Here is a 14,767-nt window from a genome sequence, read left to right as displayed (position 1 = left end):
TGTATTATTTGTGCTACAATGTCATCTTGCATCTCCAGTTTCTGGGTTGATTCTTTTGGGAATGTGTCTGCGTTTGCTCAGCACTTGTTGCTTCCTGCAGTTTTGCTCTCCCCTTTTGTCTTGTGAGCAACAGCTTGTCATCCGTGATGTTGTCATTATACAAAAAAACAAACCTAGAGCATGCTGTAGATTTGGTAAACAATGTAGGCATATATTGCAGTAAACATCGCTTTGTCTTTGACCAATGCACAAAGATGTGGGTCACTAACCACTCCCTATTTGTATCTGACCCTGACAGTAGAGTTTTTAAATTCATTTCTGCCAATACAATCATTAACATCAAATTATGTCTAGAATATAAAACAATCATTGTTACTTTCAAATGAAGCCATTAGCTTTGCCTTCTAGGGTTACACTTAGCAATGGAGCAGCTTCCGTTTGTGAGAGGAAAGAACCTGACACGAGGCCAATAAACAATCCCTTGATTTTCAACAAAACACGTCAACAGCCCTTTATACTGACAAAACAGTTTTCCAATAGTTGCGTCTGCTTCACAACAGTCAGAGCCTGCCTTCACTCACCTCAGAGAAAGAAACAAAAGAAGAGCATAAACAATACTTCTAAGGCCCAAGCACTATATGCTATTTAAGACCTGTTGACAGTGTGTTGTAGTAAAGTGTTATCTGTCTACACAAGGTAACAGAGATGACCTAGTCGGTGGAGTTCAAACAAGTCAGGCTTAAAGACAACATGAGCTCACTGTCAGCTGCATGACCCTGTCAGTGCAAACACATGCAGTCTGTGTCTGCTGACAGCTTTTCACTAAACACATTCACATGACACAACTTATTTCTGTGCTTGTTGTGATGAAGCACTAAATTGAGCAGTATCATTTGCCCACAAAACTGAATGGTAGCCTGTGCAGTTCTGGTTTTGACCAATATGCCACTGTGTCGTTGGGACTGACACTTCACGTATCTTCCCTGTGTATGAATGTAGTATTGTGAGTGATTGATGGTGATTGGCTGTGTTACAGATTTGCAGCCACGCCATCAGTCTGCCTCCACATGGCAGTTGGGGCAATTGTAAAAGACACTATACTACTACTATAAATCGATAACTTGATGTCTGTTACAATGTCGATCTGTTCACACATGTTTTCCTTTGAGCTGCATTTTAGAGAGATAAACTATTCAAATAATATAGGGTAGAACCAGGTGTTTCCCTTCCATCATTTATTCTTGTGCCAAGCCTTCATCTATGGTTCCTGGCACTCCATAAGTCAGAACATTAAAATGGTGAATCAACTTCTCATTGAAATACCAAGAGACATACTTCAATTGATGGGACAAACAATTAATGGCATCCTGTTTATTTGGAGAGATTACACAGTGTTTGTTTCAGGGCGTCTCGTGGGAGGAAGTCAAATCCCTGGTGCAGATTGTTTGTCAAAAGTCAGGACGATGAAGTCAGCATGATGAGACTCAAGTGAGATGAAATGTAACAATAGCACTTCAAGGCTGTATCCCATTTCAATAAAACAATGCTTGGTTTGTGACATTTTTTCACCGCACATGAAAGACAGGCCGTTTGTCTATAGCACCATACATTTGTGGTCTTTTAGTTCAGTCTGTGCTTTGAAGTGTCTTAAGGGGAAACACAAGCCTCAGCAAAACTTCAGGTTTTTCTTTCTTAAAAGATCTGCTGCATAAAGACCCCCGGTTTGTACCTTCTTTTACTTGTATTAGCAGGACTAACAATGGGCAAAACTGGGACTTTAAACTATAAATAAACACTCACTTGTCAGTTCTAAACCAGGACAATGGCTAAACCAGTGACTGCAACTTTGAGTCATCCGAAGCTATACACAGGGGGTCCTCAGGCGATCCTTAAAAAGGGGTCCAAACTCTAGACTGCTAGATTCTAGTAAGGGGGTTACATATTACTGCTTCTTGAAAATATTTTACAATGATTCCAATTCTATAACTTTAATCATTTCAGCTTTACAGTTGCAGCTGTTTTCCTATCCATTGTTTGTCCTCCTTTATTAGCTTGAATTATTACAATATATTTCCCTTGTGGATCAATAAAGTTGAAGTCTATTACTGGAGTAACCTACCACTATTCTTTCAATCGTTCTCATTCTTTTGGGTTGTTTTCAGACTTTATTTGAGAAGACAGAGCATTTGGATGCTTGGGTGAGAATTCGCTTTAGCCACACTGCATTTCCTTTTAGAGTTTTTAGAATGTGTTGTTAGCAGTTTGTTTAGTTTCGCTGTCCTTCTAAAAAGCAGAGGACATATAGGACAGCCTTTATGGCGACCTAGCCAAACTGTGAGTGAGGAAACGTGCTGTAAAATGGTGATTGTTTGTTGTCTTTGCACTATTGTGTTGAGTGAGAGTTTCTGATCTCAGTTAATGGTCCCAGATGTTGGCAGAGGGATGCAATACCATACAAAGTGTCTGATCTCTGTGGTGGAGAGCTGTTAAAACACCAAACAGAAAGACCATTTACATAGCAATGTCTTACATAAACAACCAACAAGCTAACTCTGACCATTTATGAATGAAATGTGTCAGTATTTATGTCTTAAATTTGTGATGGCTGGAGTTAGAATGCAATCAAATTTGTTTTTGATTGTGATTATGTTGGAGGCATGTTGTGTAAATTCTACTGGACATAAATTATCTATATTTAGAAGAAAAAAATATATTAAGTAGTGTAAGAAACAATCGAGAAATAAGATCAGGTGTTTAACATACTAGTAACTGGCTAATTCTCTGAATTTTAAAGGCGATGCCATTCACTTTGCACAAATATCAGCTTATGTTTTGCTATGATTGCACACAGAACATTATATTACTATTAACTTATGCATTTTTATTTTATTTAAAAAAAATATCTGAGTACTTATTTACTTTGCTCATAAACAGCAGAACTTGTGACATCACTTTTGCACCAGTAGGCCTTGTTGACTCATCTTCTTGAGGAGACTATCTCTGTTTTTTCCTCCTCCTCCAGAGGTTAACAATGTGAATGAATTGGCTACGTGTGTGTGCCCAGCAAAGTCATGGCACAAAGGCCTGTTGTGGGGGGCATTGCTTCTTACCACCAATCAGTCGTGTGGAAAAAAAGAGCCAAGTGAGCCAGAGGCGGTGAAGGGAGTAGAGTTCCTCTGTAATTACTACATGGTCTTAAAAAGCAAATACCAAGCCCTAGCAACCTCGGCCGGGAGACAGTGAGAAGAAAGGGGGGACGCGGTGGAGAGGAGTACAAAAAACTGAGCCAGAAGAGCTCAGAAGCACCACAGTGAGCGACCCTGCCATGACCTGGGATCTCCAACAATCGTGCGCTGCCAGCTGGAGCCAGAGTTAGGGGCCGAGAGTGAGGGGCCGGCCAGAATCCCCTCCGATTTATGACTGACTATAAGGCCCCTGAAAGAAACCCAATCACCCGGGATTCCTGCGCAGCATGACTCTGGGCTGCACAGAATAGATAGCCCCAGAGAGTGTGGGACAGAGGGCCACTTTAGGGAGGGAGGGGTGGCCAGTGGGCATGGCGCTATTATGTCCAGCTCTCCACTCTGAACATGATATCATTACACCAACTTGCATACTTAACCAATACTCCTCATCAGAAGTCAACACCCAGTATTTACCAATCCAGATTTACAAGCATCGGGTTAATTGTTCTATCAGTCTAATTAATACAAATGTAAGGGTTGTTCAGTTTCAACCTGCTATCAATTGGAGTGAGAATAAGTGAAAGGCAGGCTAAGAGCAGGGCATGAAAAGAAGTGGAGAAGGCAGCTGTCTTTTGGAGGCGCGTAAGCCATGCTCGGAGCTACCCCGCTGATCCATTAGCATATCTGAATGATCGTGTTCCTGCGAAGCCACCACCACGCTGCAAGGTGGCACATCTGAGGAAGGCGCCCTTTGAGTGTGCTTGCAAGCTGGGGGAAACTCTTATTTTTCAACCCGTCTGAAAATCCCGAGACAAGTTGATGTTTGAGAAGCCAACAAAAATAAAGTGAAACAGAGGCAGAGAAAAAAAGTTTCATATTTTTTGAAGAGGACAGAGTTTTACAAGCTTTTTGAAGCTGGATACTTAATAATTCACTTGATTCTACAAGCAGCAGTAAAGCAGCATGGAAACATACTCCTGCATGACAACAGTTTTCATTGCCTATGTGATTATCAAACGAAAGTGTGTCACTGGGTCTGGTTGATGCACCTTCATTTGGAACCATGGAGGAGAAAAGTTCAAGAATTCCATCATTTGAGATCTGGTCAACCATTCATTGACAGTTTTTTTTAATGATATCTGTATTGTGTGTTATTATAACAGTGGTGAGAATTGTGCCAAATCCATTTCACTCAATGTTTATGAGAAACATCAGAAAACGTATTATTCTTCCAAGAAGATTCATGGTAGTCTGTGGTTTCCTGCTCAATAGGCTTTATGAAATTCCTTTTTTCTTTAGCAACAAAAAATCTGAATCAGTGATTCTGAGAATGATGAAAAAAACATAACCTACAAGTCAAAGCAGGACACCAGAGCAACAATGCTAAATCATAGCTGTTAGTTTGTTTGCTCTGACATGAAACCAAAATGTTTTAAACTTGTGAAGTGTTTACACCATCTATAATAAAACACCAAAGTCTGGTCAGACTGGAGACATCCTTCTCAGATTCAGCTTCATGTTTTGCATAGATGCTGGGAGTTTGTTGCTCTGGAGGTTCAGCTCATAATTTTATTTCTAAATGTGTCAGATATCTTTTTTCCCTTCTTTTTGATCAGCCTTGAAGTTTGTCTCGCCTCCACCACAAAGCGGACTTCTATTGACTGGTTCCAGGGAGCGTATTGATGGTTCCATAATTTGGGCACAGGAACACAAAAAGGCTGACCCCCGCTGGGCCCAGCACGACAGCCCAGTCAGCAGGGAGGCTTGCATTTATTAGCCTGGGAGAGGAGCTCCTGCAGAATTAAAGCACATTCACCCACCCATTGATCTCTGTCATGAAAACAATACTGGGCTCCCTCTCTGGCAGCCAGCGAGGCACGGCGCGCTCTGAGCTAATTCCACCGCCATAGAAAACACTCGCACCCTCAGGCTTCCAGTAAACTATCTGAAAAGTGAGAGAAAGGGATTAAAAAACTAAAGCTTATTATTAGATTATCAATCCACCTGTCTGATTCTATGAGGGTGAAAAATAGTTGATGAAAAAGAGTCCAGCTGTGTTTAGTATTTGTTCATGGGCTGCATTTTCACATATGCTCCAGTACATTCTAGATCTTGTGAACAAATTACACGTTGCCTCTAATCTCATTCACATTCAATATGCAGGTTCAAGATTATAGAAAATTAAACTGTCCATATTTTCCATGTTTTTATTGAAGTGATTTGTTGTATTTTTTCACATCTGAACCTCAAGATTTTTGGTGGGTCTGACATTCCCATGAAGAGAATAATGCACTTTACTTAAAATACTGCCAGTGTCCATCAGTATCCTAGAAATAGTCTGCAATAATTAATCACTATAAAATCATTCATTTACTTTTGCATTTAGTAAGGTCAGGTGGTGTTTTTAGATGTTGTTGCTTGATTATTGGTCAAAGGTGAACATTACATGTTAGGGCTCAAACTGCCATATGACTGTGTAGGCTATACACAGACTTGTTATTGGTAAGTATTGTCAGCTGAATAGTGGACAAGAGTGAAACATTTGAGCAAGAGCAAAGGGGAGCAACATGTCTTAGCATGCCACAGTGCCACTCATTTTAGTTTGTGTTAATCCTCTAATAATGGCTTTCACCCCCTTCAACAATACCAGTGCAAATCTCAAAATTCACATGTATTTCTACAGATACAGAAACATTTAGCAGAAACTTTGTTCTGTGATCTCTGACACATAATTGATTATTCCCACAACAGTAACTGCTCTATGTTGATTTGAACTAATTTCAATTCAGACAACAAGAAGCTGGTGAAAGTTATGGATTATTACCAAATAATGTGCTGCACAATTTGTACAAAAAATAAAAAAATAAAAAAATCATAACATAACATTCAATGGACCAGTTGAATTAACTGTGATAAAAAAAACAAAAAACAAACAAAAACAAAAAACATGTTAAATAAGCTTTAAGGGGCCTTTACCTGATTTTAATTACCTATGGTGAAGATAATATCATAGACTGTATGGTAATAGCTGCTAGAAAAGAAAAAAAATTGACTGCAAAATCTATTCATTTTATATAGGATTTTCTCTGGTAATAACTACTAACAGGTTGACCTTTTTTGTCCAATCAGACACATTGTAATTAAGAATCATGGGAAACCAACTGCCAGACACTATCCCAGACTTTATTCTTGGTCACAAGAAAAGTGACAGAAAAGCAAAATGGTAAATGGTTACATTTTTAAAGCACTTTTTCACTTTCAAGGTACTCAAAGTGCCTTACATCAAGAAACTACTCACCCATTCACACACATTCATACACCAGTATGCTCAAACAAGGAGTGAGTTGGGAAAGTGTCTTGCCCAAGGACACAATGAAAGCAAAAATTGCAGAACAATAAGGAAACAACTCTATGACACTATCCCAGAAAATTGTTTCTGCGTCATACTGCAAAATTACAATGACAGAAATGACTAAATGGGTGGGATTAAAAGTTTTAACTAAAACATGTTCCTGACTCATGATTTGAAATCAGTTACAGGCAATTTAATATTGTGAATGTTCTAGTTCAGATGTTTTCCAGTATGCCACTCCTTTAGCTCAGCATTTAAGACAATATTACCGAGCATCCTGTTGAAGAAGCTATTAGAGCTGGGTGTTAACAGCCATATTATTAAGTGGTATTGGGTGTTCCTCACAGGAAGATAGCAACAAGTTAAGGTTAATTCAACACTGTCAGACATTCAAGTTATTAGCACTGGGGCACCACAGGGCTGTGTTAGCTCACCTCTTCTTTTCATTTTGTATACCAATGCGTGCAGGAGCAGGCAGGTAAACAACTATATACTGAAATTTTCTGATGATACGGCTATTCATAGTTTACTCAACAAAAGCACAGATGTCATCATCTGTAAGACAGAAAATGATGAAGTGGTGCATTGGTGTGAGGAACACAACCTTGTCTTAAAAGTGGACATGACAAAAGACATAATCTTTGACCCAAATCTGTTGCGGACCACAGCCTTGTCAGGGGGAGGGACATAGAGCAGGTAACATGCTATAAGTACTTGGTTGTGTTTGATTCTCAGCTCTAGTGAAACCAGCATGTACAATTTGTCTGCTCAAGAATGAGCCAGCGTCCCTATTAGGCTTAGGTTACATGGAGTGGATAAAAATGTAGTGCTGATGTTTTGTAGAGCATGTATGTAATAAATTTTATGTTATGGTATGTCAACGTGGTTTGGTAACCTGCCGGTCAAACTTTACCTTAACTCAAAGAGCAAGTAAAATAATGTGGCCCCCAGTTCACTTCAGCAAATTTTTTAGGAGACTGTTAGGAAGCCTGGCAAGAAAGTGGCCAGTAACCCAACCCATGTTTTTCACAGTCAGTTTGAGTTGATGCTGTCAGGCAGAAGGTACAGTGTCCCAAACTGCAAAATGAACAGATTCAAACACTCCTTTGTGCCATTAGCCTGCTAAACTCAGAGAGTGCAGTTGAAAAATAAGAGTAAAAGGCTTCGGGAATGTGCAATCAAAACTGCACATAGGCTTAGGGAGCGTGCAATTATTAGTAGAATACAAGATTGTGAAGGGCTTGCCTGTATAGAGTGACTTAAAGGTTCTGTTGGTGTATCACTTGTAGTCATACTTGGTCTCTTATTCACTTATGTTCTATGGTGGATGTTTGTGTGGTGCTTATGTTGCTGTGTTGTCTTGTCTTTGTGTTAAAACATGTGATCCCCTGTCCCAAGACAAATTTCTCCCATGGGAGACAATAAAGGATTATCTTACCTGTTGTACCTGCATAGTTATAGCATTTAACTTCTTTTGTGAATGTTACTTTGGCCTACCCCGCGTATGACTTGAGCTATACAAATAAACATGCTCTGCTCTCTCTATTTGTACACAGCCCTGACCCGTGACCTGAGAAGCTCACTGCTTTGATGCAGCCTGCCCTTAGTGTCCACAGAGAGCAGGAGTATGGACTGGTCAACACAGAGAAACTACACAGTATCAATATAAACCAGCAGAAGAAGATAGAAAGTCACACTTGACACACACTTAAAACAGGTCGGTGTGTCTCATTATGCCACCTAGAGCTGCTGTTGTCAGTCGTGGTTTGATGTGCGAATGGGACAGGCTCTCTGAGATGCCATGGCCTGGTATGGGGCCTGCCGCTGCCATGTTTGAAGTCTATGTGGGACAAGGGCTTTTATATTTACAGAGAAGAGATAGGAACCAAAGGGATTTCTTTGATTGGCACTCTGTTGTCAGTACTAAAAAGTAGAAAACTTAACTATTAGAATTATTACTCAAGTTAATGTAAACAGTAAATCTGCAAAATATGTCAAAAAAGATCAAAATAATAATAATGCTTTATACTGCTCTGCAGGCCTGTCACAGCCTCTCAAAGCATTATACTGTAGTCATTATTTACTACAGACTCGAGTTACAAGAAAATTACATGCCACAGTGTGGCCATCAATATGCGCCAACATGATCATCATGACCATCAGTCACTTACTCTTTGATCAAGGATGAGACCAACAAAGGCACACTATCAAAATCTTTACTCTGGGCAGTAATTGCAAGGGCAAAAATTACCTGGGAATTTTCAATCTTAAAACAGTCTATGACAAATAATTCAGTCTTGATTTCTCATACTTTGCTGTTACACTTCAAAAAAGGCTAAAAAGAATAAATATGACAGAATATTAAAATGTTCTGTCACTTTAAGAGACATGAGCTCAATGTATTCTGGGAAATGCTTCTTCTACAGTACTATTTAGTAGGCTCATAAACTGTAAATGTAAGAAGAGATAGAAAACTAGGCTACAGTTGTCAAGACATGCTAGTATAGTAGTAGTCAATCTAACTTTTATGTCTCGTAAAATAAATTTACACACATTAGATGCAATACCACATGGCAAAAAACTCAGTATGTTGATTTAGCATAAGGACCTTTAAGTATAGCCTAAATCTTTCTGTGATTTATTATTAAAAGACTTTCAAACATCTTACATATATTATGCTCTTTTTAGTATAAAAATCAATCAAAGCCATGACCCATCTCCCTTTAAGCTTTCTGAAGAACTCAATTCTTGAGTGGCCACTTTAATAGATACATCTTGACCTTAAGTATAAGGCATGGTGGTTATTTCAGTGACTTTTCCTTTGTCTCTCGCCCTGTCAATCTCATTATTCTCATCTGAAAACACTGAGAGATTAAACAAACAAACAAAAAAACAAAAACAACAACAAAAACTTATACATTGCTTTGAACAACGTGTGGTCACTACATTATGTGACTGGCACTTACAAACATAGCAATAGCATGTGTACCTCAACCATTTTTCTTTATAGTCTTAAATACAATAAGCGAATAATCAGTCTTTACCACTTCAGAACTTCAATCATTTTCCACAGCATTGCAATTTAGATGATACAATTTAGGGAGTGTGTTCTGACTTCCTCTGTACTATTATCTGACAAGACTGGCCATTGATGTCTTTTAACCCCTTTTCCACATGAAAGTGAGCAGCAACCATACAAATAATTGTAGTCAAAGAATTTGTGTGATCATTTATTGTTCACATAATCTTGGGTTTCCTGTTTTTGTCTGTGACTAACAAGTACAAATTCTGTAACAGGAAGGGCACCCATTTTCTGCTATTGAAATGTCCTGAATTGAGATAACAAACTTTGTTTGTGTGTCTTTGAAAACATAGGCTACTGGCTTGCTTAGCTAGCCTACATGTCCAAAAGAGCTATAGGGCCACACACACAAATTTCCAATAATAGGCTAAGCTTACTATAGGCTTACAAAGGACGCTGTGTGATTGGGGTGTAAACAGACTCTCCTCTTATCTTTGTTTAAATAGAGAGGAAAGGGAAAGTCAGGAAATACACATGACTGAAAGAGAGACAAAGCATGTAATCACAAGGTCAAGTGTGTGTTCAATGGCGCGTTTCAGTGACTGTGATAAGGGCCGTCCCGCTGACAGCTTCTCTACGTTCACTTTAGGAAGCGGGAGAGCACCAGACCTCCTCAAACGTGAACTATAGGCTCCAGAGGCTTTGAACTGTGGTTTGGAATAAAAGAAAATCTAGCACCACCTGCTGGACGGAAGTAGCACGTACAGGGAACGTACTTTACAGAGGTAAGTTATGCTTAGGTCTACTAAGATATGAATTAGCCTAATATTGTTCATTTTCCTAATAGGCTAAAGCAGACTTTGTGACTTTACGACTAATTACAGTTATAAAAATAACCCTCCGATAGTTTATAGTTTACAGTTTACTACAGTAAACTTTTCCAAGAATACACTGGACTATCATTTAACCAACAATAGGCTATAGGCTACAAGATGAGGCATGGTTAATTTTAAGCAGACTTTTTGTGTTCCCTACGTAGATCCATAGTTCCTTACGGATGCTTAAGAATATGGACATTTCCTGTAACAGTACCTGAGTCAGCAGCGCTCTCTAGTGGTGACTGCCACTGTTGTTTGCAGCTTTTTTTCTTTCTTTTTTTTTTTTTTGGAGTCACTTGGACTTTGTCTGAAACTACGCCCGGAGTACAGAAGATTAATCGGTCTTGGAGGTCTTTGAGCCTACAGCACAATCAGCCAGCACCTCTTCTAACAAACTCAAATAGACCTGTCGAAGCAGTGGCCACGTTCCAGTGCTGTGTAGCAAGTTATCACATTAAATCAAAGTACGGTAGTCTGCCTGTCAGCTCCACTGAATGAGTGCACGGTGCAACCTTGTACTTAATCAGCACAGTGAATAGATGAAGGGGGGCATATGATTATGTAAAAAATGTTTGGACAGCCATTACAGGGAATATCCACTTAAACTTTCCACTCTTAAAGGGGCACTATGTAACTTTTCTTTATATTCTTAAATACCATAAGCGAATAATTGTCATGTAAAATTAGTCATAAGCCGGTTTGAAATAAACAAAAAAGTGGGTGGTGAACTTTCCACCAAACACTGACATAGTGTACATTTGGATGAAGTATTGAAATTATAGGTGCATGTGCAACCATGAAATTGCAGGTTGGGGAATGCATTCAAAAAACACTAACACTTTATTATCAGTGCATTCATTCCTTTGTTTTAATTAGGAGTTTGAGAATTTGGAGGCATCATGGAGGTTTTGAACCACCTGCCTCCTTTTTTGGGTTTACTCTGCAGTTCCAAGGTCCATACTGAGAGGAGGCATGGTCCTGTCCAACACACTATAGCCCAAACACCAGGTATGCCATATAGATGATTTACCACAAAAACAAAATATTGAAAATAGGAAACAGACTAGATGAACTTTAGGTACACATTAGGTTTAGTTTTATTTATGTGTTTTTTCCACTGTGTCCCAATCCTGTACCTCCATTGTGTTTTCCACTCTCTCCCGCTACAGTTCCTGCAGGGCACACAAAAGGCAGGTCTTGAGCTTCAGCTCGTGATCCACAACATGAGCTATGGCACAAGGGCAGATAATGTGAAGAGGGCCGACCTTAAATCTCGCCCATTCTCATCTCTTCTCACCCTGTGGTTCACCTCGGCGCCCACTGACAGATGATACACTATGGGGCCTGGCTGCACCATGGCCCCCCTGCCCCCGCCTCTTCCCAGGTCACATGGCTCCTGGAGTGATAAGTGGCTCTGTCCTGGTGTGGCTTATCCTGCAACACACACAGTCCATCACAGAACAGCTGCAGCCTGTGGAGAGGAGCAGCAATAATAAACTCCAGGTGACATCTGTATCACCAACACACACTATTTGTCACAATAACATACAAGTCACAGCCAACTTTTAAATCTGGATATGCTTTTCTAATTGATGATGCATGAAGTGCATGTAATGTGATATGAACTCTTAATTCATACACTGTAACTTTTTCCATCAAAAGGATGGCATGATTTATCTTCTTGTAATCCACATTTTAGTTTGAATAATTTTTTTCAATTGTTTTGATTATATTTGTATTTTAACTGGACAAGTTGTAACCTATAAATCACACATACACCATGGTTACATTATAAACCAGTGAAAAATAGCACTCCTCTTCAATTCCCTCACATCGTGCTCTTCTACCTTGAAAATGGTGTTGTAAAAATGTACTGTATTGTAATCAAGGGACAGACACAAAAATGAAAATACAATGAATGCAACACACTTGAATTGGCACAGGCCAGTAGATGGCAGCACAACTGCACCAGAGCAAGCTTCTCTTATCTTGCTCCTAAACATTAGTGCATTATCACATGATTATTGTGATGTAACATGATTATAACAGTCAAATGTCAGCCTTAGAGTGACATGTCTCTTGTTCCCAAACTCCTTGAGGCTTCGTACCTCGTCTGCAGTACAAAGAAAAAATCTAATAACATGGCTGACTAACTGCTCAGCTTCCATGTCATGCTGCTGTGCACTCGTATGAAAGAATTACACATAAATTAAAGTTGAGCTCTGACATCTCCTCATTGGCCTTTGCTTTAACCAGCCTCTGGAGATGGAAAGTCCTGGAAGAAAATATTCCCGCTAATCCGCTCAACATTGCAGTTTGCCAGGTAATTCCAGGCAGTTGGCACTCTTGACTCAGGATGTGCAGCCCTCTGCCCCTCTGAGTGTCTTAGGAGTGAAGAAGTTCAACAATATTTTACAGCAATTCTGCTTAATAGTGATGCTATTGAGCAAAAGAAACAACATGGAAGTTGTTCAAAGAAACATTCCCTATAGCCATCGGGGGAAGTTGTAATATGTTATGAAAATTATGTTGATGATGCTCGTGTGTTTTATATATGTTCAGATTATAGTTCAGTCACTGTAATATTTTAAATAGGTTAATTTTGGTCTTCCAATATTATTTCCAAATAAAAGTTATTTTTTGTCACAGTAATGCTTAACAGGGATTTTCTACATCTTTCTCCTTCACTTGTGTACACTTCACAGTTTGTTTTTCTATTAGTGCCTTAGCCGAAGTCACACTATAGTTCCTTTAGTCTTTTCCATCATGTGGGTTTATTACCTCCGCCAAGGAGGTTATGTTTTTGCCGGCGTTTGTCTGTTTGTTTGTTTGTTTGTTTGACTGTTAGCAACATAACTCAAAAAGTTATGGACCGATTTTGATGACATTTTCAGGATTTGTTGGAAAGGTGAAAAGGAAGAAGTGATTTCATTTTGGGGGTGATCCGGAAGAAATCCTGGATTCTGGATCACTTTGAAATTTTAGTTAACATTGTGGTAAATGGGGTCAAAAATTTTGTTTCTCAATATCTCGGTTAATTATTGACCAAACCCCATGAAATTTGACTCAGGGATGGACAATGGGATCCTCTTTCATATTCCAAAGGCTGATCCGGATCTGATCCAGAAGACTGATTTTATCGCAATTTATATAAAAAATGGGGGTAGTCCGTGGTGGAGGTCTGCGCTCTCTGAGTGCTTTTCTAGTTATTTATTTTTTCCACTGTGTTCCTTAAAACACTTGCTTTTCACAGTGCACTCTGTATATAAGAGTAATGTACATTTTCTGCAGAGATTGATTGTCTATGCATAGGCCTACATGTGGTGGTGTTGTCATAGCGATACATAGACGACCAGACTTCGACTTCATACTTCATTCGCTCATGACCCAGTGTGTTTCTTAGAGCATGAGGAAGGAGCTTATCGTCTACCTCCTTATTTCATGCCCTGGAGCAGCTAGTCTCCTCAAGCACAGGCACCACACACCTTCTGATGTATGGGGCAGGCACCTGCTGAAAAATGTATTTTATCTTCAGATCCCTAAAAATGCTTTTCCAGATATGAAATGGTCACAAAATTCTAGAAATATTTAGGATATATGGTGGAATTCAACCGTAAAAATGTGCTGTGAGCCATGATAACCTGTACAATATATCGGTAACTAATGAGGCAGAAAGAGAAGCAGGTATCATTTTGGCTCTCTATACACCTTCTTGTACTAGATAAGCTTTGTCAGAGGTCAGATACTGTCTGATAGTTTGACCAATTTCCAGCAGTATTCCTGGCGTCAGGCTGTCGATTTGATGGCAGTTTGGATTGCGGGCCACGGTGAATGAGCAGCTACATCAGTGTGCTTTTGGCTCACAGGGGAAATCTGTTTTGGGCTGCCCAGAGTTCAGCTGTTAAGCACTTTTTTCTCTTGGTGAGAAGATTGCTCTCATGTTTTATTGAACGGTGCCCGGGGTGCCTCTCATCCTTGACAATCTGATTCTACAAAGGTCTGCCTTATGACCTTAATGTTGAAGCAATAGGCTGTTGCAATCGAGTCTGCACTGACCCAAGCATCAACCTCATCAGTCCACACGTATCCTTTGGGTAGCAGACTCAAAGTGGATTAATAACTCCACAGGCATCTTCACACTTAAATAACCTGTCATCTTTGCCCTTTCAGTTTGCCTGGCCGATTATAGACAAGACAAGAAGGCACTGGATCATCCATTTCAGCTGTCTTTAACTGCTGAGGTGTGCAGCCTACAATGCACTCATACTAAGTACCTGCGTGTCCTTTTGACAAACTCATTGAATTTTAGGTCAGCACCCCTCTGTGAGTG

This window comes from Boleophthalmus pectinirostris, unplaced genomic scaffold (genome assembly GCF_026225935.1).
Source record: "Boleophthalmus pectinirostris isolate CB_2022bp ecotype Guang Dong unplaced genomic scaffold, ASM2622593v1 HiC_scaffold_4, whole genome shotgun sequence".
Classification (NCBI taxonomy): Eukaryota; Metazoa; Chordata; class Actinopteri; order Gobiiformes; family Gobiidae; genus Boleophthalmus; species Boleophthalmus pectinirostris.
This window is presented reverse-complemented; position numbering follows the sequence as displayed.